The 25,248-nt window shown below is 33.7% G+C and overlaps 1 protein-coding gene across 4 annotated transcripts in view; it reads left to right on the top strand.

Annotated features, from left to right (window-relative positions):
- The window catches only part of MGAT4C (MGAT4 family member C), a 605,093-nt gene that overhangs the window by 204,854 nt on the left and 374,991 nt on the right, over positions 1-25,248 (top strand). For 2 of the 4 annotated variants that reach the window (XM_082351817.1, XM_082351815.1), the window contains exon 2: positions 18,185-18,295. The exons of the other annotated variants lie outside the window; for them this stretch is intronic. The gene's annotated coding sequence lies outside the window, so the exon portion shown is untranslated. The remainder of the gene's footprint in view (positions 1-18,184; positions 18,296-25,248) is intronic. 4 annotated transcript variants of the gene reach the window in all.

The raw sequence follows: 25,248 nt of genomic DNA, 5'->3' as shown, positions 1-25,248 counted from the left end.
AATATATATATTTTATATTTTAAGGGGTATAGGAAATGAGAATTGACAGGAAAAAGATGTTCCTTTTGCATTGTGTTAAGTAAACATGTTTTTCGTCACGCCATGACTAGAATGAGACATAATTCTCATGAGAGTGCAATTGGTAATGTATGCTATTTCTACCATGGCCTAGTTTACGACTGACATAAGTGACAATATTTTCAAAAAACAGCAGGGATAAAAAATTGAACAGTTTAATTTCCTTGAATTAGACTGGTGGCTCTCAAACTCTTTATTCATAAAATATATTCCTCATGGAATAAAAACCTATCAGATTATATTTTACTTACACCTGAATTAGCTTCAGATTTATAGAGTATCTTTAATGTGCTATTTTCTATTATTAAAGGTAAACCCTGCACATACAAACACATACAGACAGACAGACACACACACATACACACACCCTCTATCCTGCAACGTGGCAAAAATATTGCAAGACCACAGAAGTAGTTCAGAAAAGGGCCATATAAAATCTACCAGAAAAACTGCTAAATATTAGGTTTAAATGTGTTATTTGCAAGGTATTGTCTTCTATTTAAGTTTTAAACATGACAATTTAACCACCTATACAATAGTGGTGTACTTTTGCATTTTCTAGATTCCATAGCATAACCCTAAAAATGTTGATCTCTTGAATTAGGCAGCATAGACTCAATATAGGACACAGAACAGAGTTTGCCTGTTTCTCCTGATATAACTCCCACCCAGGAAGTTGAAGTATTTAGGGAACAGGTGTATTTCATACAAACTCATTTGCTTTACCACTCAAGATGTTTCTAGGGTTGAAGAACTTGAATTATGTCTTCAAAGCACAATGTCAATATCTAACTATTTAGTTAGACATCTTTATTTAAAGATGTCTGAAAACATAAAATATAAAGAACATTTTAAAATAGGAAGCTACTGAAGAGTAGGTTCTTTATGTAATAGTTGGTGTTATGTATTCTTTATTCAGTAAATTATTAATCTCTCTGAGCCTCAGTTTCCTTCCTGTCCTGTGGTGAGAGTAGAGAAAGGGAGGACAAGGAAATGGGGTTTGTTTCCGTGGGTAAAGTTGTAGATACTTCTCCATAACTCAGGTTAGCTTTACTTAGACCCAGGAACCATGTGGGTCTATCTTCATGTATATAGACTCCTCTGCTCAGCTGTTTCCAGGCTGACATGATGGTCTCAAGGTGCAGTTCTCATCTGGGGGCTTGGGATCTTCTTGGACGATAACTGATTGTTGGCAGATTTCATTTCCTTGTGACTGCATGAGTGAGGTCCTCATTTTCATGCTAGCTGTTGGCCAGAGACTGTTTTTATTTCCTAGAGATCGCCTGCAGGTCTTTTTCATGGGGCCCATAGACAGTTTACAATATGGCAATTTGCTTTCTCCAAACAACCAGGAAAGTCTCCATGACAGTTTTCTTTTAAAGTGTCATCCGATTAAGCCAGTCCCACCCAGGATAATCTCCCTTTTGGTTAATTCAAAGTGAACTGATTTGTAACCTAATCACCGCAGTGATATTTCTGTCATAGTCACAGATTCTGCCTACACTTAAGGGAAGGGGACTTCCCTGGCGGTCCAGTGGTTAAGACTCCGCCCTTCCACTGCAGGGGGCAAGGGTTCGATCCCTGGTTGGGGAACTAGGATCCCGCATGTCACATGGTGTGGTCAAAATTAAAAAAGGGAAGGGGATCATACAGTATGTCACATCAGGTACAGAAAACTTGGGGGCGACTTTAGAAACCTGCCTATCACATTAATGATAGCATGAAGTCACCTTTATTAATATTTTGTCTTTAAACTTCATCTCATTCTTTTAAAAGTTCTAGTTTGTGTATGTATTACAATGTGCATATTCTACTAGTGTAATAATACTTTTATGATTCATAAATGTATATGTTGGGGTATGTTCTCAAAATGTCTTACTATTTGACTACTTCTCTAAGAATTGAGTGTGGTGATGAGGCTGTGGTGATACTAGAATATTATTTTTAGAAAAATAAAAAGTCATTGGAGATGGAATCTGAAAACTTGCCTCACTCCTTGCATTGCACTCTCTAAAATTGAAGCCAAAATTGAATAGCCTGGCTTTTTTGTTCATACATTCCAAAAGTATTCTACACATTATTAAAAATATTTTCATAAATAGCATTCATAAAAAGATGGAAAATTTGCCAGCTGAAATTAATATGGTGAGATGATTACAATTTTCTCACTTTTTACATTTCTTCTTAATCCGAAAGGACTCTGTGATATTCATTCCACATGTATAGATCATACCTCCTTATGGCTTTTCCACACTTTTAGGTATGGCCTTCCTGAGTTGTGAAGTGTAGATTGAATGTGTGTGAAATCACCTCATATACTGACGAGCACACATCATGCACCCAGTGAGTAACTGTTTTCTTCCTTCCTGTTCCATACCTCCAAGTGGAGATTTATGACTGTCCTCATGTATATAAATACTAAATGCAAATGAGGCCTAACAGCAAGGTTAAGATAGATTCAGGATGATACCATACTGAGAGCTGGGAAACTGTGGGAATCTGACATTTCTAAGAAGAATGCTGGTTGCACTTTTAAGAGCTTTTAGGGAAGGAATGGCAAGAATTATGGGGACTTTTCAGGCAATCAAGGCAGTGAAGACTAAAAATCTGGATGGGGATGTGGAATAAAATAAACACAAAAATGGGGCATGTTTTAGTTTCACGGTCTCTAATAATTGTTAGTATTTTTAAAGGTATTCTAAAATGAATCTAAGGTAGCTGCTAAAATACTTTAGGTAGCTAATAACAGATTGCTTACCTTTAAAGGTAATATTTGATTCAGAGCTTTATGAGTTCTTTTCTGTGCTTGCTATTAGTAACATTTTTTCTTTTAATTTTACTCTTTGGTTTATATTGACAGTAAAAAATCTAGTCTATGATTTTCTGACTTTAAACATCTAGCTCTTTAAAATTAATTTAAAACTAATTTTAAAATATTTTTAAAGTATTTTATGGCAATAGATATTCACATGGGTTATTGCACACTGAATCTGTGATTTTCTTTACTATTATTATATTTTTGGTTTTTTTAACAAGGTTCTGCTAAAACAGTATGCTTAGATTTTCCTAGAGATACCATCATTCCTTTAGCAGATGGGAATCGGAGCAATGGCTGGCAGAATCATCATCAGCCGTAGCCCCTACAGTCCAAAATCTGTGACCAGAATTATCTCTGGCTGAATAAATTAACATGCTGTTTTCTTTTCCTTTAAAGCTAAGTGACATTTCAACTAAACTATATGGAAAATAACTTTCCAAATCGAAAAATCTCCCATATATATACATATATATATGTATATATATATATATATATATATATATATATGTATATATATATGTATATATATATATATACATATATATATATATATATTCGTTTTATCATGACCTGAAAGTAAATGGATAGCAGTAAATCAGAAATAACATTACTTTTCTACCAGGTTATGGCATGGCTTAGCTGAAATAAATGTATTCGAGAGTAAAATCAAGCACTTCACTGAGACAATCAGAAAAATCTATTATTTTTAAAATGATCATTTTAATCCTGGCTTTTATGTGTTTTTCAAACAGATCAGTAGGATTGAGTATTAATTTGCATGTTGTCTTCCATTAATTCTCTGTTTATGTGCTTTGAAAAAGTAAGTAATGAAAGTTAAATAATAAAAACTGATACGCTTAAATTGGGCAACAAAGTACTACCACACTGTAAGTAGTATACCAGTTATGAAATTGTTTCATTCTAAATATTTAAATGAAACGATGATCTATTAAATTCAGTAATTCAAAGGAAAAAATTTTGAATTGAATCTTTTCTAAAATTATAATCTTCTCTTAGGTAATTTTCTATTGTGTGTGTGTATGTAGATAATATATATATATATATATATATATATATATATCTATATATCTATATATATATATCCTAAAGGAGTGGATTCTACAATGGATGACTGTCACAGTCACTTAAGTTGATTGAAATAGGGGTTTCCTGAGATATTATATCTACCTGAGATTCCAATACAATCATTCTGCAATGGGACCCAGGAATCTGGATTTTGAAAATGCTCCCCATGTGTTTCTTATGAAGGTAGTTGAATGCCTATCAGTAGACTAATATCCTACCAGATAGTGGTAAAGTTTCTAACAGACATTCCTGATCGGACATAAGATAAAGAGCTAAGATAATACGGGATTCCTATGAGATTTTACATCATGAAACTTTTTAAGTGTGCATTTTTAGCTTGGTCTACTTAGCTTTCCTCAAGTGTCATATCAGAATCCTCTGCCTGTGCAGGTAAATTTGCCTGCTCCCCAGGTTTTCCTAAGTAAAAAGGTTAAAGAGAAGTTGGCTGAAGTAGGCATATTCTGGGTCAAAACTTTAAAACAAATTAAACTCTACCTCTGCTTTGTGAACCTCTTAATTTATCAGGATTATATTGCACAATCAAAACTCTCTTAAAATGTAGAACTCAAATTATTATAAACCTTAGCCATTCTTGAAAATTTTCCTTTCTGACAGGGTGCTGAATAAAAGAACAATGCCAGACCTTGCCAGTAAGGATAGGAACATGCCTGGGTGTCTGGAAACTATATACTATTAATTTTAGGAATTCAAAACACCACTTTCAAGATAATTTAATATATAAAGTTGTCCTCCATTTTTCCCTGCAAACATGGACATGTGACTTTACTTGCATATTTGCCAATTTTAAAACTATATTGTTTTTGTGATTTTATATGGACACATATTCAGAGTCCTTTCAAAGGTAAGAGTGGGAACTTCTATGTGATGCTTTTCATCAGGTTCTTTTCCTAAAATCTGATTTTCAGAGAATTCTTTTTAGAAAGACTTCTTTGTCTCTATGAAGGAAGAGCCTTCTTTTTGTATTATTTTTCATTTTTTTTACTTTCAGAAATAGCAAGAGGTTTAAAAAGTCCCATTTTCCCAGTAAAATAATATGAAAGAAATAAAACTTTCAGTTATTTAACAAGGAGACATATTTGGCAAAAGGAATTGAACCAGGGTCAACCTCATCCAGAGGAGCAAAAACTTTTCTCAAATATATATTCCTCCCACAAAGAGTGATTCAATTACTGTATTAGTATATATACCCCTGGGCTGTTGGAGAGACAAAGAATTGTGCTTAATAGTTAAGGCATGCCTTTGAAGGAAGTCCTGCTTATATGGCTGGGTTATTTGATACTGGAATATATCAGAAATTAATCCCTTTTCATTCAAACATATTTACTACTCCTTATTTAAAAAAATTTTTTTTTTCTAAAGCTATAGACTTAAGAAATGATGAAAGGGTTGTTTTTTTTTCAGTTAAATAATGGATAAGAAGATTCATAATCAGCCAAGCAAGTAATCTGAAAATGGCATTAAAACCAGTGTAATAAAATAACTCAGTTATCAACTCAAAGTCAGTACCAGTCCCTTTGCAGTGTTTATTGGTCTAGAAATATATAAGAAGAGATGTATTAAGAGAGAAGAGGGGATAGACAAAATAATGTTTAGAGACAGAAACAACATAAAATGTACTGGATAAAATACCTCAATGTTAGAACTTGAAGTTCCTTATAATATATTTAACATGAATGCCTTCAAACTTTGGAAAGTTCATTCCTTTTATGAATTTGTGATTTTAGAAAACCAAACCACTACTGCTATTTTTAAATTATTTTTCATGTCATTGAATTTCCTCTTTGCTTACTGCCCCAGTGTTGAAAACACTAGTTTTTCAATGAATGTTTTATTCATTGCATTGCTGATATATAAAATTTATGTTCAAATTAATGAGCAAATACAACCTATGTGACTTTTGTATAGCAAAGTTTATCATCTCTCTCTATGTTTATATATAGTTACATAAATAAGTACATATATAATTATATATAAACTATGATATAGTTTCCCACAGTGTCTCCTAAAGAGTGGTAGCCCTCTGTATTTATAGTATCTTACCAAAAATAAATATATTTTCTAAAAAATTTGTGAGAAAATCATGAATAATTTTTGCAACAATTTTCTGACCATTTTATCAGCTTTTTAAAAGCATTGTCAGGCAAGGTAATTCCTAAATGTACTGGGTCATGCAGTGCCCCCCATCTACTCCACCATGACTCATCATAATTTGTAAAACAATAGATAGTAAGAATTTAATGATTTGCTTGGTAAGTGTGGGACAAATTTTGTTTGGGCAGACTATATACCTAGTTTAAAAGGTACCTTTTCCAACGGTTTTACAGTTATGTATAAAGTTCTGGTAAGAATGCCGTGAGCAGAAGTCTGTTTATTATTTTTGGGTAAGTTAGCTTCCCTGACATAGGATTGGCCATCTCATTGTTGCAGCCAACTTCCCTTTCCTGCCTATAATGCATGCAGGAGGCTGGAGGGGGATGGCCTCGGTGCCAGGAGAAGGCCGACTTGACAAGACAATACAAAAGCCAAGACTATAAATGGCAGAATTGAAAGTGATCTTTGAGACACTACATCGGTCTAGCTTGCCTGCCTAATATTGTGGTGGTGGTAAGTTGTTATTATTATTTTTTAATGAACAAAACTAGCAATCATAGCCTTTGCCCTTTATTAATCATTTACAATGTGCTCAGCAATGCCCTTTACATAAGAAATCATACAAGTTATTTAAAATATCCTCTGAATGGTTATATTCATTCCCATTTAAGAAAAGGAAGCCAAGAATTATAGAGTTAAAATAACTTGCTCAAACTTTCATTTCAGAATAGAACGAAGGGCAGAAAACAGTCTTAATCTCTCATAGATCAACAATAAGAACTCAAGCTACATTAAGAGAAACTGAGCAGAAAACAGCTGCTCAGGGCTTCAAAACAAAACATAGAACCTGGCAGTCACACAGAACTGGGAAGTCAACAACTGGAATTCAGGACTAATAAGGAAGAGTGACTGGCTAATACCCCATACTTTCAGTGGAGACCCCACAAGAGTTCAACCTAGCACAAAAGCAAACAAAAATTAGATCAGCTTCAAATAAATCAAGTGATTTGTGCATGAACTTCTGCCTGCTATCAATTAAATAAAAGTAATTGGTCCCACTAGAAAATAGGACCAAATGACTGAAAACCAAGAGAAAAATTAAGCAACAGAATAGATCCACAGGTTATGAAGCATTAGAATTATTAGATAGAAACATTAAAATTATTATAATTATCACATCCAAAAATGAAGAAAATATAGAAACTGCAACAAAGTATTGGAATTAAAAATGTGTATGTGTATAATGTGAAAAAAAAATCCTAGAACTGAAAATATTGATAACTGAATAAAGAATTCAATCAGTGGGTATAAAAGAAAATTGACATTGCCGAAGGAAGGATTACTGTCTAATCTTCTTTTAAAGCAATCTATTTCTTTAAATATTTATTTATTTATTTGGCTGTGTCAGATCTTGGTCGCGGTAAGCAGGATCTTCGTTGAGGTGTGCGGGATCTTTCGTTGAGGTGCGGGTTCTACGTTGCTGTGCACGGGCTTCTCTCTAGTTGTGGCATGCAGGTTTTCCTCTCTCTAGTTGTGGCATGTGGGCTCCAGAGGGTGTGGGCTCTGTAGTTTGCGGCACACGGGCTCTCTAGCTGAGGTGCGTGAGCTCAGTAGTTGTGGCACTCAGGCTTAGTTACCCCACAGCATGTGGGATCTTAGTCCCCTGACCAGGGATCAAACCTGCGTCCCCTGCATTGGAAGGTGGATTCTTTACCACTGGATCACCAGGGAAGTCCTTAAAGCAGTCTATTGAATTAAGCAAAGAATATCCATCTTGAAGAACGGAGACCAAAAAAAAAAAAAAAAAAAATGAGAGGTACATTTAATTAGAGTCATAGAAAGAGAGAAAAGAAAAGGCAGAAGCAAAATTCAAAAGATACTCACAAATAATATTCCAAATCTGACAAAAGATTTAATACCAAAGATCAGAGAAGCTGTAAAAATCTCAAATGCAGAGAAACTCTAGCTACTTCATATAAAAACTGCTGAAAACCAAGCACAGAGAGAAAAATCTTTATAAGGAGCCCAAGGGAAAAGTATCTTGCCTTCAAAGGAAGGAAATAAGACTGACAGCTGACCCACCTTCTTTATATGATCATCAGGTACACAAAAAATATAACCTCAATGTATAAAAAAAAAATATGGTGTTTTCAATATCTGCCACATATTATATAAATACATATAATACATATATAATATGTATGGTGTTATGTCAGTATGAAAAATTTCAAAAGCCAACAAAGTTAGCCTATGGTAACAGAAGTGAGGTAAGTGGTTACTGCAGGGTGGTGGGGAAGAGTGATGACTTAAAGGGACCATAAGGCAAGATTTCATGCTCCTGGAAATATTCTATAATTCAGTTTGTTAAAAAACTGGATCAGTAAATATGTTAACTTTGTAAAAATTCATCAAGCTATACAGTTGAGAATTGTGCACATTCTTATGTGGGTTTTTTTTGTTGTTGTTGTTTTTAATTATCTTTTTCAAATTAAGATTTTATTTTTATAACAGTTTTAGGTTCACAGCAAAATTGAGGGGAAAGTACAGAGATTTCCCATATATGCCATGTCCCCACATTTACATAGCCTCCTCCATTATCAACATCTCCCACCAGAGTTGTACATTTGTTACAATTGATAAATCTACACTGACACATCATTAGCACCCCCAAATCTATAGTTTACATTATAGTCACTCTTGGTGTTGTACATCCTGTGGGTTTGGACAAATGTATAATGGCACGTATCCATCATTATGGTATCATACAGAATATTTTCACTGCCCTAAAAATCCTTTGTGCTCCATTTGTTCACCCTTTGTCCCTTCCCCAAACACTAATCTTTTTCCTGTTTCTATAGTTTTACTGTCTCAATGAATTTTCCAGAATGTAATATAGTTGGAATCATATAGTACGTAGTCTTTTCAAATCTACTTCTTTCACTTAGTAATATGTACTTAAAGTTATGTTTTTTTCATGGCTTAATAGTTTATTTTAGCACCAAATAATATTCCATTGTCTAGATGTACCACCGTTTCTTTATCCATTCACTTACTGAAGGACATTTTGGTTGCTTCCAAGGTTTAGCAATTATAATTAAAGTTGCTATAAATGTCTGTGTGCAGGTTTTTGTGTGGGCATAAGTTTTCAAGTCCTTTAGATAAATACCAAGGAATATTGCTGGATTATATGCCAAGAGTATGTTTAGTTTTATAAGATACCATCTAACTGTCTTCCAAAGTTGCTGTACCATTTTGCATTCCTATCAGCAATATATGAGAATTTCTGTCGCTCTACATCCTTGCCAGCATTTGGTATTGTCGGTCTTCTTTTAACTTGCATTTCCCCATGACAAATAAGCATCTTTTCCTATGCTTATTTGCCATCCATCTTCTCTGTTGAGGCATCTGTTAATGTTTTTAGCCTACTTTTTAATCCAGTTGGTGCTTTCTTGTAGAATTTTAAGAGTTCTTTGTATATTTTGGATAGTAGTCCTTTATCAGATGTGTCTTTTACAAATATTTTCTCCCTATTTATGGATCGTCTTCTCATTGTCTTGACATTGTCTTCTAAAGAGTTTATTTGTTAGGTGTTACACGTGAATGTTTATTTGTACCCCGAAGTGGAACTGAAACTAAGGGAGACAAATTACTTTGAAAGTGAAAGCTGAAGGACCTAATAAAGAAGATACGCAGGTAAAAGAAAGAAAATAACTTACGTAATATGTAAAACACTCAAGCTAGCACCTGACACATAGGAAAGATTCAATAAATATTAGCTGCTATAGTAATGAAAAAAAAGTAGACAAAAGAAAGAAGAAAATGGGGCAAGGAGGAGAGCATGATTGAGAGAGGAGAAAAGTCAGAAGGAAAAAAAAAGGAGAAAAAAGGAAAAAAGAAGTAGTATTAACTGTGACTATTGCCATTCGAATTCAGTTTTCATTTAACTATCATTTATTTTTTGCTTGCCATTTTTTAACGTTTTATTTTATAGTGATAATAAATGTTGTCATATACTATTTATATATGTTTGTTTAAAATCTTTAGAAACTAATATGAAGACCAGCTTATTTATTTCAAAGTTTATTATATCCCATTAAAAGTTCATTATCATAAACTATAAGTGCAGTTTTGTACATACTTCATTTAATTAAGTTTTGAAATCTGTGCAGATGAGATAAAGGGAAGAGTGTGCATTTGACAAATGCTTCACAGAGAAGATGAAGTTCTAAATGATATGAAAGAATAAGGTATAGCATGAAGGACCGTTTTTGCTGCATAGCTCCAAGGGAACCATTTACATTTGTAAACAGTAATTTTTTGCAGTTGTGCACTGCTCTGCTCCATCTGAAATCCAAATTCTCTTACTTTTTTGGGGGCCTAACCCTTGTAATTCTTCTTAGTATTAATTTTTATTGAGAGGTGGCTTAGAAACAATAAAATATATCCATCTCAAGTGCATATTTTGATGAGTTTTGATAAATGTATATAGCCCTATAACTACCATCACATCATGATATGAAAGAGTTTCCTCATTTTAAACAGTGCCCTTTTCAGTCAACATCTCTGTTCCTACTACTATTGCCAGCATATCACTGATCTACCACTTTCTGACAGAATCCAGATATTTTTAAAAATTATGTTAAAAATTACAGAAATTATTTTGTTCTTAGGAAGAGGCAAAACAATGTTAAATGACTCAAATTTGAAATGATTAGTCATATACATACACTCATATTCTAGGTTAGTTGACATAATAAAATGTCATGGCATATGCATGTCACGGCAAAAAAGTGACTAAAGACATGACCCTCAATGGGATTTTATTTATATCTTTTTGTATTTTCTTTTCTTACTCTTCATTATTTTTATTTTTCTTATGTCTTTCCCCTTTCTCTCTTTTGTTTATACTTGCTCTCCTCTCTATTTAAAGAGACCCCATTTTTTTCTAAGGCAATATTGAGGGTGACTATAAACCAAGTCTAATTGAAGCAATAAGAGTTACAATGAGATCAGACCATGGTCAATCCATGGGCTTATTATTGAAAGCAATTCCGTTAAACTGGTTTCTTTTTTAATTATAACTGTTGTTTGTGCAATGCAATGACTTTATGCTTTTATTTAGTAATAAATAAAATCTCTAAACTTTTATAAGTCTGTTGACACAGTTCTTGTTACTTTAAGTTATGGCCAAGGTGTTTCCAGTCATTCTTTTTCACTCAGACCGAAGTGTTCAGTCACAGTTGTATAAACAGAATTCTGCTCATTCAGAGGAAGAAGGAATACTTTTAGAATACTGTTTCTGCTTTAGGGCCACTATTCTACACTATCTGTTCTCCTTGGTATTTTTAATCTTTTTATTAATTTTGTATCATTATATTTCAAGCTTATGTATTATATAAAACACTAACGATACATGGCCAAACTAGCCATCTTCTTAGTAGTGCATGATGTGATAATGGCAAGTGTTTAGATTAGAACGTATTTTGTAACTTTGCATATAATGCTTTCATTTCCAATATGTAAAGTCTGTTCTAGGCACTTCACACTTGCTATCTTATTGCCTCCTCACAATCAGTCAAGAAGATGAGTATTACCATCTCCTTTTCACAGATGAGGAAAATGAGGCATAGCAACAATATACAACTTATAAAAATTTATATATCTTCAAACCTGTTTTTGTATCACTGTGATAAACACACTTTTTCCACCGTGGCTAATCGCATTCATATGTATCAGAAGAATGTTACGTGATTAACTTTAAGCCATGATAGCAGTTTTCATCTTATTATGCGAACAGTAGATAATATAGAAAACAAATACATAAAATTCAAATTAATATGAGGAAAAAGGCAACAAGATAATATAAATGATAAGGTACTATTTTATGTTTCTCCTTTTTTCTAAAAGATTGATTTTGTAAATCTGCCCCCAAAAGCAAGATTTCTTCTCTGTCAGAACCTCAAGAAGTTTCATAAAGAGGTAATACAAAATAAATACAGAGTAATATCTGTGCTATCATGGTGTATTATTTTGAGAAAATAAATGCATTATTTATCTTGACAATGTCATCTGGAGCAGCCTTCCAGGGATAAATAATTATTCACATGGCTGTTTTCCTACTGGAACATTTTAACCCTATCTGTGTGATTTGTTTTCATTATTAATAGTCCATTATCAAAATGGACTATTGCCTTAGCAATGTGTTTTCACAAACATTTCAAATTCTTTTCTAAAGAACATATATGATTTTATTATATATTTTTGTGTGTATATATATACACATGCACACACATATAGATATAAACATATATATTGAAAACGTTTTTTGAAACATACTTATCTAGAGAAGTGCAAACTCTTAAGTGAATGACAGTAAATTTTTACAGTGAACATGTCTCTCTAAGTAAGTATAAACATAATAGGAAAGAAAATATTAACAATATTTTAGTAAACTCTTTCATACTTCTTCCTAGTTATCCTCAGTTAAACCCCCAAATAACAACTGGCTGACTTCTATTACCATAAATTAATTTTGACCATTTCAGAAGTCTATATAAATGGAATCATGCACGATATACTCTTTTTGTGCAACATCTTTCTCAACATTATGCTAAAGAGACTCACCCATGTTGTCATGTATAATAATAGTTAATTCTCATTGACATATTTTATTATATTACATGAATGTTCTGAAATACATTTGTCCATTTTACTGCTGATGGACGTTTGTATAGTTTTCAACTTTTGGCTATTGCAAAGAGAGCTCCTATAAACAATATAATGTATACCTTTTGTTGCCACATTCATATATTTTTTGAGTATGAAATTAGGATTGTAGCTGTTGGGTCATAAGGTAATCATAGGGTAAGTATATATTCAGCTTCAGTTTATACTGACAGTTTTCAAAGTGCTTGTGCCAATTTGCTAAACATTAAGTGTTATATAAGAGTTGTACTTGTTCTGCATTCTTCCCAGATCTTGAAATAATGTTTTAGACATTTTATTCAGTATGGTGATCATACATTTGCCTGATAAGAAGTACTGTTGATCACTCTTTCATATGGTATTGGTCATTTGGACATCCTTTTGTGTAGAATGGCTGTACAAATATTTTTGCCTTTAAATATTAGATTGAATATCATTTTCTTGTTAATTTCAGGAGTTTTATGAACACGTTTACTGTAAATGTTATTGCAGCATAATTGACACATTGATCTATACATATTTAAAGTGTGCAAGTTGACTAGTTTTGACATATGTATATACTCATGAAACCATCAAGACAATCAAGATAATGAACTCATCTGTTACCCACAAAAGGTTCCTTATGACCCTTGGATATTCCTAAGTTTTACCACCCCTTTTTCTAGTCTCCAGGTCACTATAAATTAATTTACATTTTTAGAATTTTATATGAATTAAATCATACAGGAATAAAGACGCAGATGTAGAGAATGGACTTGAGGACACGGGGAGTGGGAAGGGTAAGCTGGGATGAAGAGCGTGGCATGGACATCTATACACTACCAAATGTAAAATAGATAGCTAGTGGGAAGCAGCCACATAGCACAGGGAGATCAGCTCTGTGCTTTGTGACCACCTAGAGGGGTGGGATAGGGAGGGTGGGAGGGAGGGAGACGCAAGAGGGAGGAGATATGAGTTTATATGTGTGTGTATATATATATATATATATATATGTATATATATATATATATATACATATGTACATATATACATATGTATAGCTGATTCACTTTGTTATAAAGCAGAAATGAACACACCATTGTAAAGCAATTATACTCCAATAAAGATATTAAAAAAAAAAATCATACAGTATGGACTCATTCTGTTTTGCTTCTTTCATTCAGCATAATTACTTAGAGATTGCTCTATATCATTGTATATATCAGTAGGTCATTGCTGTTGGGGAACTGTTGTTTACTGAATATAGAGTTTTGGTTTTGCAAGTTGAAAAAGTTCTGAAGATGGTTGTACAATAGTGTGAATATACTTAATGCTATCAAACTGTACACTTAGAAATGGTTAAGATAGCAAATTTTATGTTATGCATTTTTAACATAATAAAAAAATAATTTAAAAACCCTTTTGTTTTTAGCTTAAACAATTGGTGAATTTTACTAATAATAATTTAAAAAAACTGGAGAAAGGCAAGAATTGCAAAGACATGGTAGAATTAATGTTCTGGCAATGTTTGAATTTAAAAATGCCTGTTAGAGAACCAAGAATTGAGATCCATAAGCAGATGGAGAGTCACATTTGGAGTACAGTAGAAAGGTCAGGCTGCAGAAATAAATTTGGTAGTCAAAAGGATATAGATAATAATTAAAGCCATGGACCTGAATGAGAACACCTACAGGAAAAGTACAGGCTGAGAAGAGAACAGAGTTCAGGACCAACCGAATAGTATTATTCAGGCAAAGGAGAAGCCAGGAAATGAACCTAAATTGGAAGGCCTGCAAACAATGATAAACGTCACAAGCATATGGCATCACTAAAGCCAAGAGAAAACAATGTTTCAGGAAGGAATTAGTTAATTGAGTTCAGAAACTATTGAGTGATCAGGTAAGATGAAATTTATTTTAGTGGCTTGGGAGTATAGGCTAAGTGTTAGCTGAGAAGGAACTGAAAAGTGAGAAAGATCTTTTGAGATATTTTCGAATGAAGAAATATATTGACACGAGAGAGTTCAATTCAAATATATTGAATTGAAGAGATACATTGTTGGTGGGAGGGTTTTATCCTTAAATACAGGGAAATGTTAAAACAGGATTTTAAATGATGAGAATGATTTAGTGCAGAGGGGGTAAATGATGTGAATGAGAGAGATTAGCATGAGAAAATTCTTTGAACATCTAAAAGGGTTCATGGGTAAAGTTCAAAGGAGTTTGGTAGATGGGTAGGGTGGATTAGGAGAGTTGGAAACTCCTATATAGTGGCTACAATTTTCTCAGGAAAATTTAAAGCAATCCCGTCCACTGAAATTAAGATTGAAAATAACATAAAGAAAGGGAAAATACTTATCTTGTTCACTATTGTATCCTCAGAACTTAAATAATCTGTTACCTAATAGATATTTAATAGGTAATTCTTAAATTAAAAAAAAAATGTTTAAAGTTAAATCACAAGGAATTATCTTTTCAAAGTTCATTTGCTAGTCATTTCCAAAATCATTAGGTCTAGGAAGAGACCTTTTGTTTTCTCAGTGTATTACAGCTGCAAATACATTATAATGATTCTCTAAATGTTTATTCCCTCTTTCAAATCAGCAAACTAAAGCACATAAACTTTTTTTGTCTCATTAAATTCATTTTTTTTAGATTGAAGTATATTTGACTTATATTAGTTTCAGGTGTACAACATAGTGATTTGATATTTTTATAGACTATACTCCATATAATGTTATTATAAAATATTGGCTATTTTCCCTGTGCTGTACATTACATCTTTGTAACGTTTATATTATACCTAGTAGTTTGTACCTCTTGTTCCCCTTCACCTATTTTCCCCCTTCTCTCCCCTTCCCACACTTCTCCTCTCTGGTAACCACTAGTTTGTCCTCTGTATCTATGAGTCTGTTTCTGTTTTGTTGTATTTGTTCTTCTGTTTTGTTTTTTAGATTCCACACGTAAGTGAAAGCATACAATATTTGTCTTTCTCTGATTTATTTCACTAAACATAATACTATCCAGGTCCATCTATTTTGTTTCATATTGCAAAATTTCATTCTTTTTATGGCGAGTAATATTCCATTGTGTATATACACATCTTCCTTATTCATTCATCTGTTTCTTTAGATTGCTTTCATATCTTAGCTATTTTAAATAATGCTACTATGAACATTGGCATGCATATAACTTTTTGAATAGTGTCACCTCACACCTGTCAGAATGGCTATTGTCAGAAAGACAAGAAATAGCAAGTGTTGGCAGGGATATGGAGAAAAGGGAACCCTTGTAATACTGTTTGTGGGAATGTAAATTGGTTCAACCACTATGAAAAACAGTATGGAGATTCCTCAAAAAATTGAAAAGAGGGGCTTCCCTGGTGGCGCAGTGGTTGAGAGTCTGCCTGCCAATGCAGGGGGCACGGGTTCGAGCCCTGGTCTGGGAAGATCCCGCGTGCCGCGGAGCGGCTGGGCCCGTGAGCCACAATTGCTGAGCCTGCGCGTCTGGAGCCTGTGCTCCGCAGCAAGAGAGGCCGCAATGGTGGGAGGCCCGCGCACCGCGATGAAGAGTGGTCCCCGCTTGCCGCAACTAGAGAAAGCCCTCACACAGAAACGAAGACTCAACACAGTCATAAATAAATAAATAAAAGAACGTGAATTTCTAAAAAAAAAAAATAATAATAATAATAATTGATTTTCAAATGTTAAAAAAAAAAAAAAAAAAATTGAAAAGAGGACTACTATGTGATTCAGGAATTCCACTCAAAAGAAATTGAAAACACAAAACTTTTCTTTTAATCTTGGAAATACTGTTTTAGAAGAAGTGATTTAAGACCTAGTTGAACAACATCAGAAGAGCCTACCGTTAAGTATTTACTACAGTAATTTGTCAAATCATTTCTCTTTTACGAGCCTTATTTTTCTCATGTGTAAAATGGAGAGCCTTAATGCCCTCTTCACTATTCTGATGAAAGAATTAAATAAGAATGTGTTAGTGGGAAATTTTATAAAGGCAAATGTTATATAATAAGGGAGATAACAGTTCACAGATACTAACCTTAAAAAAAAAAGAAAAAAAAAAAAAACAGTGTGAAGGGCTTCCTCCTCCACACCCTGTCTCTCTAAGTAACATAATGAGAATATGAGTCATCTGTGTTCTTGGAAGAGTAGTATATGTATATCCGTCTGTAGTATTTGGACTCATAATTAAATATTTTAAATGGCACTGATACCTACAGATAAAAATAAGGAATATTCTGCTTTCAAGGCTTTAAGTTCTTTAAATTTAGTTCAAGATGTTACTTTTAAAGGCTCAGCAATACTTAGAATTTTACACTTGTAGAATATCTAGATTTTTACTTCTAGGAAACATAAATTGTCATACTTTATATTTTTAGAGATTTATACAATCATAATTTGTATAGTCGTAAATTGTTTTGATATACTTGTATAATTTGTATGATGAAAACTAAACTATCAAATATAAAAATGCAAAATAGCCCCACAACCTTCTATGCAGTTAATTCATATTTTTCAAACGGTGGCACCGCTGATAACTATTAACCAGGCTTCATACACTTGGGAAGCAAGGCAAAGATCACATACTCACATGGTTGTAAGATCAATGTATTGCTCAGATCATTGTTAGAAATGATACAGTTTGAGATTGTTTTTCATTGAAGCTTATTTTTTGATCTAGTGTTCACTTTTTCTTGGTAATAAATATGCCTCTCACAGTTATAATCAGTTAATGCTCCCATGAATATTATATGTTTAAAAATAAGAAAAAAGTCCAGCTGTGTAACCCTTCATTGCTCCCATAAAAATTAAAGGATATGATTGTGTTTGGACCCCTCTGAAGGTTTGGGAAAAGGAACGGTGGAATACAAGACTTAGAAATCCAACATAGTTGGTCTCAGACTCTAGGGTATGTTGTAGACATTACTGATGTGCTTTCTGTGCAAAGTAGAGATGTGGAGTGGTCACTTGACTTTTATCAAATAGGAATGAAAGAGACCTAATAATACTGATCTCTCATTAGCATATAAATAAGGGACTGAATATTGTCAAATTTCAAAATGAAGACATAACAGATGCCAAGTAAATGTATTTATCTATGTCATCTGATTTAAAATGCTTTTAAAAAACCTTGAACCACACTTTCAGAACCCAAATATATTGACATAGTAGTAGAACTGACACTCACAAATTCATGGTTTCTTTAAAGATACTAATCTCAGCAATGAATAGAGAAAATCAAACGGCAAGTATTGAAAGCAGAAACATAATTGGCCTGTTTGGGAAAAGTTTACTAGGGTAACAGTGACTAGATTCAACATGCAAGTGCCATCATGATGAATGTTTACAACAGTTTTTGAGAGCCAATTACACTGTTTTTTGTGCAGGGACTGGAGATCAGCCAGATCAGTTGTTTGCACAAAGCCGCTTTGGGTCTGTCTTTTCAAACAAAAGCTGCAGAAAATGTTATAGCAAGGTTGAAGCTTTATTCCACTCTGGTAAGAGAAGCTTTCTTTTTCTTTGCTATAGTGAGAGTTTGATAAGAAATCCTTTTAAACCATAATGTGGTCAGGGGGAAGAGAAGCTGTTCTATGTAACAAGTCATAAAATGCTTTCTTTTCTTTTGAACTGTTTTTTCATGATGCTTTTTGCCTGTACGTTATAGTGAAATAAAACTGGAACACTAAGTCATACTGTAAATGTTAAATTTGTACTGGAGGTAGGGGAGTCTTAATGTACTCTTCTGGAGAATGAAATGTGGTGTTATTTTATGTTTTATACTCTAGATCTCCTGGTCAGGACAAAAGGAAAAAAGTCAGTATTCTGACACCATGGCTGTGAGTGAATCCATGTGTTTAAATTTTCCCCTGACCAGTGATGTTATTAATGCGCAGCAGCTCACCACCATAAAGCTTCAAGAACCCAACCAAATTTGCCCTCTGGGTTTACTTGCAGGCATTTCAGACCACTCTAGCTTCCTTTCATTTTAAAAATTGGAAAAGCTGGGGATAGTAATTCTGGGTGAGTTTGTCTGCATGCAGCTCTCAATAATATAACTTTACATATATATACAAAATACAAGATTTTGTTTTTCACAACAGTTTCTTCGATCTGTAATATGCTTCAATATTTCCACAAAAATCTCTCCTTGTTATAAACTCTAACTGAATTCATATCTGTCTAAAATGACAGGAAATAGTTGAGAATATAAATATACACCTATGTATATATACACATAAATATATACAAATATTTGACATGGGCACAGTTAATTGTAGATAATGGCAGATTTATACATTATAGTTATGTAATCCCTACAGAAGCTTATCGTTTTAAGTTTGCATTTATATAACTCTTCATTTTCCTTGTAAACGTTTGTTCAGAAAATGGTGATGTAAATATCAAAAAGACTTTATAACCAGTCACCTGCCTTGAACGCTAAATCTATGTTTTGAGGTGAACTTGTCTGTAGTTTTCAGTAGCTGAATTACATGTGTGATTTTATATATATATAATCCATGAGATTTTAATATGAATCTTTTTAGGAATTTATCCCAGAGTAGTATTCCCAGCTTCAAAGGTGTAATCAGCTGGCAATGTCACTATAATAAGTCATTAATAAATATTCATGTTCATTTGATCATTTTCATAAGCATTTATTGACTGTCTACCTTGCTAGGTATTTCAATGAGAAGAAATATGCAGCTTATAAAAGAAATGTAATATATAATATCTGCATAGATTTAAAGATGATTCAACACATGTACTTGAAAATAATTTGTATTGAGGTTGTACCTAAGGAGAAATAGGTAAAAGTATCTTACACACAGAGTCAGGAACAGGTACAACAATAAATGCAATGAGAATTAATTTTTCAGATTAAAAAATAATTCCACCCTTTAATACATGAGCCTGAAAAACTGTTGCAATGCCGTTTTCCCCTTTTACCCTCTTTTAAATTATGCATACATTTAATACAACCCATTTTAAGTACTTGAGCTGTGTACGTTGTACTGAAATATAAAGCTCTGCCCCTGAAAGAGAGTCTGGTCTGAAGGTGAGCTCAGCCAAAAAAAAAAAATTATATCACCATGAGTCCTTATAGTTAAAATAATAATAATGATAACAATAACAATAATTCAGTTAACATTCTGGTTTCTTCCCTCTTAAAGACTGTATGTTGCCCTTAGGCGCCTGCAGCAGGCAACAACAAGAGCAGTAAGTCCCAATTCATTTAGTTTCCTCCTTTCCCAATTTTGAAATAAATTTCGGATGGACAAGAGTTTCCTTCTAGGGAAAGAATCATGTTTAATGATATATATATATATATATTTTTTCTTTTCATTATCACCTTTACCTTTAGAAAATTTACTTTGTCATCAAACACACACACACGCACACGCACACACTATTTCATGAGGAGGAAAGAAAAGCAAGTAGAGCACATGTGCCCCCTGATGAGTATGGCACAGTAGGATCCCCAAAATTTTTTACCTTCAAACCTTTACTTTTGCTATTTAGGCCAAGAACATGGTTTTTCTATTGTCTGGTATCCAGGTTTTATCTGTCCTTTATGGCTTAGAGTAGAGGCCACTTTGTATCATGATGTCTTCCCAGCATGCCTCATGCCCAGTCCAGGTAAAATTATCTCTTCCCCCTTTCAACATTCTTATCACTTTGTCATTGTGTGGAGAAAAGGCTGAAGTTTATGAACAGCATGCAAATGCCTTATTTCATAATCACAAAGACAATGAGACACTTTGTCACACATTCCCTCCTTCCAGACAATGTTTTCAAAGTCTGCTTTTTAAAATGGTACTTGTTAGAAATTTAATTTTTTAATTGCTTTTCAAATTTCCTTTGCCTTCTTTGCCCACCTGCTTTTCTAGCAGCTGATAATCTTGCCTTCTGTTTCACTGAGAAAGTAGAAATCATCTGACGGGGTCCCCCCATGTTCTTTTGCCTCCAAATCTAAAAAGCTTACTTCAGTCTACACCCATCCCTCTCTTTCCACCTTTTATAGTGGGAGGAAACACCCAAACTTATAACAGGGTTCAAACTCTCCTCTACTTCTGACTTCTCAGGTATTCACCTCAGTCTGCCAAATCTTTTCTCCTAATCATCAGTTTTATTTTCTCTATAAAATCCTTCCCACTGGAAGTCTATGTTAACCATGCATACCTAACAATCCGTGGCTGGGATGACACATTCCCCTGTGGATGCCATCCGTATTCTGCTATTGTCCACACACTTCTCAAAGAGTTTTTTGTTTTTTGTTTTCTAGACACCATTTCCATGACCCTGTCTACCTCCACTTCTCTCCAATCTTACTCTACCTTCATGACTCTTCCAAACCTCAAGTAGCTATTTGACTTTCTTGTTGATAAATCCACTGGACACTTTTCAGTTCTCATCTTGCTTTCCCACCAGTATATGAAGGTTGACTATTCAATCCTTTTGAAACACTTTAACCTTTACTTCCCTGATATCACATTCTCATGAATTTATTTGGTTTGTTTGATTTTCCTACTTTTTGGTGGTTTCTTTCCCATTCTTTCTCTTTTACTGGACCATGTGTTTAAGAGTTCTACAAAACTCATGTAAAAGAATGAAATTAGAGCAGTCCCTAACACCATACACAAAAATAAACTCAAAATGGATTAAAGACCTAAATGTAAAGCTAGACACTATAAGAGGAAAACATAGGCAGAACACTCTATGACATAAATCACAGCAAGATCCTTTTTGACCCACCTCCTAGAGAAATGGAAATAAAAACACAAATAAACAAATGGGACCTAATGAAACTGAAAAGCGTTTTCACAGCAAAGGAAAACATAAACCAGACAAAAATACCACCTTCAGAATGGGAGAAAATATTTGCAAATGAAGCAACTGACAAAGGATTAATCTCCAAAATATACATGCAGCTTATGCAGCTCAATATCAAAAACACAAACAAACCAATCCAAAAATGGGCAGAAGACCTAAATAGACATTTCTCCAAAGAAGATATACAGATTGCCAACAAACACATGAAAGGATGCTCAACATCACTAATCATTAGAGAAATGCAAATCAAAACTACAATGAGGTATCACCTCACACCTGTCAGAATGGCCATCGTCAAAAAATCTACAAACATTCAGTGCTGGAGAGGGCGTGGAGAAAAGGGAACCCTCTTGCACTGTTGGTGGGAATGTAAATTGGTACAGCCACTATGGAGAACAGTATGGAGGTTCCTTAAAAAACTAAAAATAGAATTACCATATGACCCAGCAATCCCACTACTGGGCATATACCCTGAGAAAACCATAATTCAAAAAGAGTCATGTACCACAATATTCATTGCAGCACTATTTACAATAGCCAGGACGTGGAAGCAACCTAAGTGTCCATCGATAGATGAATGGATAAAGAAGATGTGGTACATACATACAATGGAATATTACTCAGCCATAAAAAGAAATGAAATGGAGTTATTTGTAGTGAGGTAGATGGACCTAGAGTCTGTCATACAGAGTGAAGTAAGTCAGAAAGAGAAAAACAAATACCGTATGCTAACAGATATATATGGAATCTAAAAAAAAAAAAAAAAAAATAGTTCTGAAGAACCTAGGGGCAGGACAGGAATAAAGACGCAGATGTAGAGAATAGACTTGAGGACACGGGGAGGGGGAAAGGGAAGGAGCTGGGACAAAGTGAGAGAGTGGCAGTGACATATATACACTACCAAATGTAAAATAGATAGCTAGTGGGAAGCAGCCCCATAGCACAGGGAGATCAGCTTCGTGCTTTGTGACCACCTAGAGGGGTGGGATAGGGAGGGAGGGAGGGAGACGCAAGAGGGAGGGGATATGGGGATATATGTATACATATAGCTGATTCACTTTGTTATACAGCAGAAACTAACACATCATTGTAAAGCAATTATACTCCAATAAAGATGTTAAAAAAAAAAGAATGGCACTTCTAAATTTTAAAAACTTATGTATATCTATTATGATAATAAAAGGGGTATAATTTGTGCCATGGAGAACCTTAGTGGTGCAAGATTCTAAAAACAGAATACACTCACCACCTCCATGTTAGCTGATTTTTCTTTTCAATGTGACTTGCAGGAATAAACTATGGTCCAACATTTTAAAAAAAAAGAGTTCTGCAAAACTCAGTATGGGCCTAATAATCCTCTCCCAATTTTTTCTCTCTCTCCCTCCCTCCCTTTCTCTATGATCTTCATTACTAACATTTAAACACACTTTTAAATATGAGCAATCTTACAGCGAAGTGTACCAATAGTTAGGTTCATCCTCTGATAAAATAGGGATATACTTGACAAGCATATTAGATTTTGGATCAGCTAATAAAATACCCTCTACCCTAAACAATATTTGATGAGATTCTACCATGTTTCTATTTTGATTTTTTCTATTTTACTACTGAATGTCACTGTCTTGTTTCATATATTCACTATTTCTTTAGCTATACGAATAAATGGAAATGGAGAAAGGGGAAATCATGTGAAGGGCATAGAATAAACAGATTTTTGTTATACTAAGATATTCTTACCTTTTGACAAGTAATAAAAAATGAGTCAACATATGACAAATGGTGCAAATGTTGATGTAGTTATCTTTATTTTGAGGTCTGTGAGATTCAAACAAAGATTCACAGTAAAGAGTTTTAAATCAAATTGAAAAGAAATGTCTGAGAAAAAGGTTTAAATATGGAAGTTATACCAATTAAACTGTTTTGGTTTACAATAAATAGGGAGAAAACTCAATTGCTTCACCCATTATTCTGGAGAATATATTTCAAAATAGAGTTCACTTAAAAGCAAATATCACTTGCTTTTTAATATTAGTAATTATATAGTGGACCCCTTCATATAGTATTTGAACATTTATCCAGGATAAAAAAATTACAGAGAAATAAGACTAGAGATAATGCAGAAATGTTGAGAAATTATTGGAGAGGAGGAGAATGACTTGTATTAGGTATCAAGTATAATACATACGTATGTATGACAATGTATCAGTGAAAAAAGGTTAATGTGCCTGATGTGTGTGTGTGTGTCTGTGTGTGTGTATAAAATATACTTTGGTGTATAGATTGATATCTATCCATCATAGACATGGTTCATTTTGCTTTGCTTTGACTTTTCTAGGTGTACTATTTCTGGTGTTAATTCAAATACGATAATTCTAACTTGCCCTGTCTCTTTAATATCCAGATTATATTCTGGGAATTATAAAGAGGTTTTTTTCTATATTTCTTTCAAATGTGCTTAGCCCCATATAACAGATTCTTAGCAGACAAATTTGTTATTATGTGCGATCCACTGGTAGATAAATATAAAAGTTTGTTAGCACTTTTTATAGAGTCAGATGAATACTATTCAGGAAGATACAACATAAGTGATTTCTGTTCAGTTGAGCTAAACTGGGTCATGGAGACTGAGAGAGATATTCTAACATCTGGGAAGCAGCCTCATAGCACAGGGAGATCAGCTCAGTGCTTTGTGACCACCTAGATGGGTGGGATACGGAGGGTGGGAGGGAGGGAGATACAAGAGGGAAGAGATATGGGGACATATGTATATGTATAACTGATTCACTTTGTTATAAAGCAGAAACTAACACACCATTGTAAAGCAATTATACTCTAATAAAGATGTTAAAAAAAAAAAAGAAACATTCCAAATACCCATCAATAGGTGAATGAATGAACAAATTGTTAAAAAAAAAGGGGGGGGGATTGCTGTTTTACACCACCAAGCTTCGGGTGGGCTAAAAAAAAAAGAAAAATATCTCTGATACCAGGGAACATGGGATGATTTTTTAAGAACACTAAAAAGCTAACAAAAGGTCTCTAGGTGTGCGTAAGTAAGCTTGGCTTAAAAAAATTTAAAGCAGATATACTCATTGATAACTCCCTCGTTTTATCCATCTCAAATACCACCTCCTCAGAAAGATTGCTGTAGCTCCCCACTCCTATGGTCACTCTGTATAAACTTACCACACTTTCTCTCCATATAATTTATAATTACATGATATTTTATTATTTACTTGTTTCTTTTTGTCTCTTAGACTAAGGGAGACTAGATTTAACACTGTGTGGGAAGTGTGTGGTATCATCAGGAAAAACGTTGTGATTACTCTAGGTTGATAACCATGGCTACACTTTTTTTGGGGTGGTCTGTTACGTAATTATCGTGACATGTAAAAAACACCCATAACATTATTTAGTTAACACTAATACTTAATGGCCAACACTAACACATGCACACACACACACACAAACACACATACACACACACACACAGAGTATATTAAGGAAGCCAATGACATTTACTTAGAAAAGTAAAAAAAAAAGGAGAATTTGTTTTTTGTTTTCTTCTCATTAATTCACATATCTTTTTGTGAGAAAATACTCTAATTCATGACAAGAA

This window comes from Balaenoptera borealis (genome assembly GCF_965194805.1).
Source record: "Balaenoptera borealis genome assembly, chromosome: 13".
NCBI lineage: Eukaryota > Metazoa > Chordata > Mammalia > Artiodactyla > Balaenopteridae > Balaenoptera > Balaenoptera borealis.
Note: the sequence above shows the minus strand (reverse complement) of the source record. Positions and strands in the feature narration are given on the sequence as shown.